This window comes from Opisthorchis viverrini, assembly GCF_000715545.1.
Source record: "Opisthorchis viverrini unplaced genomic scaffold opera_v5_171, whole genome shotgun sequence".
In the NCBI taxonomy this organism is placed as follows: domain Eukaryota; kingdom Metazoa; phylum Platyhelminthes; class Trematoda; order Opisthorchiida; family Opisthorchiidae; genus Opisthorchis; species Opisthorchis viverrini.
The window spans coordinates 684714-690996 of record NW_008751829.1 but is presented as its reverse complement, the minus strand read 5'-3'; positions in this window follow the sequence as shown (position 1 = coordinate 690996).

The following is a 6283-nucleotide window of genomic DNA, read 5'->3' as shown; positions in this document are numbered from 1 at the left end:
TCATTCTTCTTGAAGTCAGTCTTCAGGTCTCGATACGGTGCCGCCAGCAAAGGGGTGGTCAACCTTTTACGTAACAGAGGTATATGAAATCGATTATGAAAAGTACGAGTACTGTTGGTGCTATCTGCCTTCCACTTCCTCATGGACCCTGATGTGTACAGTTAGAGACGCTGTGAGATTGGCTGTTAATCGATGTCAATTGGAATCTTGTGCTTACGTTCTACCCAGATGTTTGAAATGAGTGCCTGCAGGTATGGACACCTTAAAGTAGGCTAGAACTAAGTTATTTTTACTTTCATTTTTTTCCTAATATGAATTTCAAATAAACCGTGTTTGTCCGACAGAGAAACATCAGCGCTAAACCTTTTTGCTATGCTATCAGTGGTAATGACGGTGGATAAACGAAGCACACATCGTTTGTGCAAAGTCTTTAGAGATGTGTACACTGTGATGGCGAAAATCTTCCTTGCGCAACTTGACGTACCCATGCGCTTCCTCTAAATCCAATCGACTGGTTTAATATCACTGTGTATACTCAAGCTCCTAAACGTGTTTGGAAGGATACGTTGCGCAAATAGCATTGTATGGCCAACAGGGAGAACTTGTATGAGAACCGCAAGAAGAGTAGGAAGGGCAACAACTTCTATCTTCCCCTCATTTGTGCTGTTCGTCTCATCGTGAACTAAGTTGTTTTTCCTGTCATTTGCACGACTTCTTCGGTTGATCAGCTACATAAATTACAATAAGCAGATAGATTGTGCATTTTAAATTTTCCCGTCACGAACATTAGATTCTAAGCCTTGTTCCTCTTACGAATTCGTCAAGATTGCTTCAAGTAATCTTATTTATAACAAAAGCTGGACTGAAAAACACATGTATCAAATACATCGGTTCACTTCAAAACCTCAAACCGATCCGAAATCAAACGCGGCGCAGGATCAATCTTGGGATATATATGCTTTTGATGGTAAACGAGTTATCATTGATTGACTTCCTCCGGAGTTGGGAGCCAAAAGTAACCAGGCAATGGGTTGGCAAATTTTAATAGTGGATAAAAAGTTCTGAAGTGCACAAAGTCCTTTTAGTTTTCGTACTTCAAGGATATGACGTTCTTGATTAAATCCATACATTTAGCAGTTAAAGGACATTAGTTTTTTTACCAAAGTTGAGTGGGCCAATCTTTTATCAGGTGTCGACAAAGGAAGAAGTGGAAATTATATTGATCCCATTCTTTGAGGTCTTAGAAAGCTATTAAACCCGCCACGAAGAGACTGGACCTTACCATGGTATGGCGGTTTTCGCACCTCAGTGACCCATTGAACTATTCTTGGGGTTGTATCCGCGACACTCACAGGTTCTGTTATACCAGGTTGGTCGATTGTTAGAGGTTTGACGAACGCAGGCTCCTGGTCCTTCAGGTTGGTGGTTGGAACATGCGGCGACGTTTTCCGTAGAAATGGAAATGCATTGGCATTTCCCGCCAAACACCGCTGCCTTGTGGTTAGGCTTTTGAGCCAAAGGCTTTGGTTGAGGACCCTAATCGTCCTCCTGTCTAGGTGTGGGCGCCCTGGCAGTATCCCAGCTCACGTACAACCATGGGTTGTACGGTAGTGAAGCATCAGTGGCAACACTGATGTCGCTGTTGTTGTTGATGATGATGATGATGAAGCTATTGAACTCGTTTGACATTCTAATTGTTTTATTGGGTGCCCCTTGCAATATTCTGTATTAATGGTAAGGAAAACTCATATACAAACAGGGATCAGCCACAAACGTCTTGCAAGTATTGTAAAAATAATTGTTTATCAAGGATAACCACCGTTTTTATTCAAATAGACAAGAGTGTTTGGAGCCAATATTACAGGAAAGCAGTCTATTTACAAGGCATACCTCACTCCAAAATAACAAATTAGCTTTACGATAGAATAATATTACTGGCAATTTTCGACATCAGTGAATAAAATTAGCTGCATTTTAAAATCATATTTTCAATTCATATTTTATACGTCTTTTAGAAATATTCATTTAGAAAGTTGCAAGGGCGAAGACAATTTCCAAAATGGACTCATTTGCACCCAAGTTCGGTTTTAATGGGGGACGCAATTGGAACCTAGCTGAATCCCTCGTTTATTATATTTTTAAACAGAATATGCTTCAAGAGGGTTGCCTCATGCTGTGTATTTTCTTGCAAAATATCATAGGCGAGAGATTCAGCTAGGATTTAGTTGAATCTTCCATTAGAATCAAACTGATATGCAAAGAATCGTAATTTGCGAACTCCGTAAAATTTAAGCTCCCGGTGAACATTAACTTGATGTAAACTCGGGGAATGCATCTACTTAATAAACTCCCTGCAGAAGGTGGAAACTAATCATAGAAAGATAAAGGAATTCCATTAACCTTTCAGTAGTATCTTTCGAGAAAATAATGGCGTGTTTTTGTTTATGGAGATGGTTGATACGATCCAAAGATCTGACCCATTTTGGACTTATCTGTCAGTAATATGTAATTTCCGAATATGAGTTACTAGTAATTTTATTTGTGATTGTGCCAATGAGTTTTAATGACACGTGACAAATGCAAAATTCAATGAGCCTTATTTGAAAAAACTGGCGGTCTTTTTTCGTCCTAAGATTGGCAATGTTCTTGTTTTCAGAGCTAAAAAGGAGGCTTACTAACAAACCAAAGGCAACAGTTTTCTGCTTTTTGCAACTTGTATTCCAATGCCAGGCAATATACATGATTCACGGCCGCAGTTTGTGTCTGTCAAAGATGAAACATATTGCACTAGAAAAATCGCCTCTTTGAACTGTTAGTAAGAGCTTCATTCTGATCAATACTGACAAGAATAATAATTTGCAATAGGCCTCTTTTTCGCTTTGAAGAAATTTCGGAGTAATATCGAGAAAATTGGAATCAATGTTGATACAAAGAGATAAACAAACAATTCGAGCAATTTTTATGTAGTAGCGATGGTGACCGGTGCTAAATCAATAACACTTGTAAAACATTTCAAACTTTTTTGGGCTAAATAACAAGAATTCGCAAATCATAAATGAGATTTTGTTAGGTGAGTTTGCTGAGGTGAGTACTTTGGTGGCGAATATTCCACCACGAGACTAACGCTGTGCTTTTGATACTTCATTGCCGACCAAACTGTTGAGCTCAACATGCAGATCATGCAGTTTTAACTATCGCTATACATCTTTAATCAGCTCCTGTGATTTAGAAGCATTTCAGCTGCTCATGAGGTTCGATGTTTTCTCACTATCCGTAGCTCAGCTTTGGACGTTTATCAACAATGGTTTCCGATCTCCAACATGTGTTCCGAAACCGAATTCGTAGACGCCGTTAACTTATTTTGTCAGCCATCAAATCCCTTCTACCCCTCCCGCCTTTGAGGGTGCTTAATTTCTTCCAAAAGGTTTCGTTATGTATGCCTTGATCTAGACTAAACGATCCAACCAATAACCTAACTGCTAGCTGAGCCTCATGTGAGTGACAAACACATACGCACATCCGTGCACTCCAAATGACATATCTAGAATGTTGCCCATAGAATCCTTTGGCCGGTTTTATCCAAAAAAACACGACTAAATGTAATGGAGACGATAGACGTCTGAAAATTCAACACATGAACTGCCAAAGCTGATTAAACTTGTGCCAAAACGATCTTCAATTCCCAATACTATGTCCCCGAAACTAGTTGTTGTGACATGGAGCTGTGCAGTACGATAAGATAAGTTTGCAGTCGAAACCACGGAACATGCACAAACTTCAAAATTTATAGCGGTGGACCTATGTGCACGTGCATGGAATTAACATTGAATGAGGTACATTGAGGATGAGTGTACGTTATATCTTGGAGGGATTAACAGTTAATAAAAGTAGACTAATTTAAATTTGCCGTTTCCAATAACCAATAATTCATGAGTTATTAACGGCCAAAATATATATTGTGGTACCGGAGTCTAGGTATTCCAATCAGAATGTTTTTTCATGATGATATCAATGTGGCGAAGCAATCTCCTCAATTGTCTGCGATTACACACTACCCTTAATGACCTAAATAACGTAATGGCGTTCGGAAGTGGGCAGTTTGGTCCGTCGAATATATTTGCCTGAATACCATTTACCTGTGAAGTACTGAGTACAAGCGCATGCTGAATTGTCAACTGGTAAGAGCGCTCAGCAGGTTGAGATTTGTAGTTACATTGTCAGTTTTCAAGCTCTAATTTTATCGAACAAACAACGAAATCAAGTGCCTTGGTCCAATGACAGAGAACTCTAATCAAGGCGGATACCTTTTCAAATATTTTACAATGTATCTAGTGGCAAGAAAGAAACTCTTGGTTGCTCGACCAGAACGTGACACATGGTGATTCCAGCTGTTTCCAAAGCACTAGGATAAAGCAAACCTTTTGTTCGAACCTCGAGTGTTCAAAACAGCATGAGGCAAACTTAGTTTTTTCCATCAGCTTGAAGATTCCGGCTAAAGCAGAATGCATTCTCATAAGGATTCGTCAGTCTTTCCTTTTTTGTATTTAAAAGTGCTCACACTCATGTTGCAGCCAGATGGGAGGATCAGGTGACTTTCGCAAGCTTTTGAGCCGCCTCGCCCTACTTGGCCTCGGATCCTGGACCCCTATTTTGAATGAAATTTTCTGACATTTTATTGACTCTGTTATTTAATTTACATATGCCTGGGCCCAAGAAAGGATGTCGAGAGCCACTCTGCGTTGATTTGAAAATCAACTCATGAAGTTTCGATCGACTGCTTACAAATATTCTCGTCCGACTCGGTAGTGAGGAAGTCGGCATTTCCAAACGTTGCTTTAGTGTAAGTACGCTGGTTTGAGTTATGACACCAACATCATTAGATTGAATGGCGTCTAGACGAAAAGGGCCAGAATAGATGTCCAAATCTAAACCTGCTTTCCGCTGTCTGTCGCAACCCAACCAGTGAGCAAATGTCGGGTAAACGACCAACTTTCTTTTCTCTGCAAGTGGCAACTCCGAGCACTTGGGTAGGCCAACAGTGAAGTTTATTCTTGACAGTCACCGAATCACTAAGTACGGCTTTATGTGTCTCAACATAAACTGATGATGCGCCTATTGTTCTGTCATATGCGCAGCACTCTCGGGGGTTTCGCATAATTTTGCTTTTTCAAAACACGATAAATTAAGTAAGTTTCTATTCTCCAAAAACATTTCAAGAATTAGCTTTGTTCGTTTCGATGATGGTGTGCTGGGGTTTAGGAATTTACGTTGCTTATATGTATCAACATTTTTCATCGTCTGTCGGCGACATTGTCCCTCACAAACGGCTTACTTTTATCGGAAAGTTAAATATTCCCAGCAAATCCACGTTCTACTTCGATTTCGTTAGGGATCGCCACAGAAAATATTCAGTATTTTTCATCTTAATCAAGGTTTGAAAGCTTCTTGAATCACCATATACCAGCTACGTAATACTTAACCAAATTTAAGAGTTTACTCGCTCCATCTTTGCGACGTATATTGAAAGCCTAATTAGGTTTGAACAAACAACTGAAAAACGCGTCAGTAAATTTTGCGCCCTCTTCACAATTATTCGTTTTGAGCACCATTTGCCTCTTCCCCGTAGCAAAGCTACTACTCAAATGAAAGTTTTCCATCCATTGGTCCGAATTTGAGTTTGGAAGTGGATTGGACAGACCTCTGAATACAATCTCCACATTTGGTGTAGTGACGATATTCTACACCGTCATTGTTATATCTGATATCTGATATATCTGGTAATACGTTGTGACGCGGTGTGAATGATAATCACGGAGTCACTTAGAAAAGACCACTTGGAGTCAGATGGGATGCGAGTGGGATAAATTGCTCGACTGGCAGTTGTGACCGTAAGTTGGATGTTTCAAAGCATGTGCGATAGGAACGAAAATCAAAGAAAGCATAATATACGGTAATTGCATAAACTACCATTAATTGGATAAACTACCATTATAATTTCGTGATTTCTGGTTACTAAAATATGACCTAATGGAGGATTGGAAACAAGATCGAAGGTTTACCAAGCTGGCGCATGATTGGTCGTTAACTGGTTTGTATACAGATTGGCTAACGGCAAGAGTTTCTGCGATCGAAAAACGCTGAGAACAAAATAATTTTAAGAGCCCTTTGAGATAAAGCCGGTGCATTTGATGTCCAAAAGTTAGTCGGTTGAATACTCACAATTAGTTCTTGGTAGCCACTTAGGACCCGTGTTTCAAGATACCTAGTCGTTCGGTTTATATAT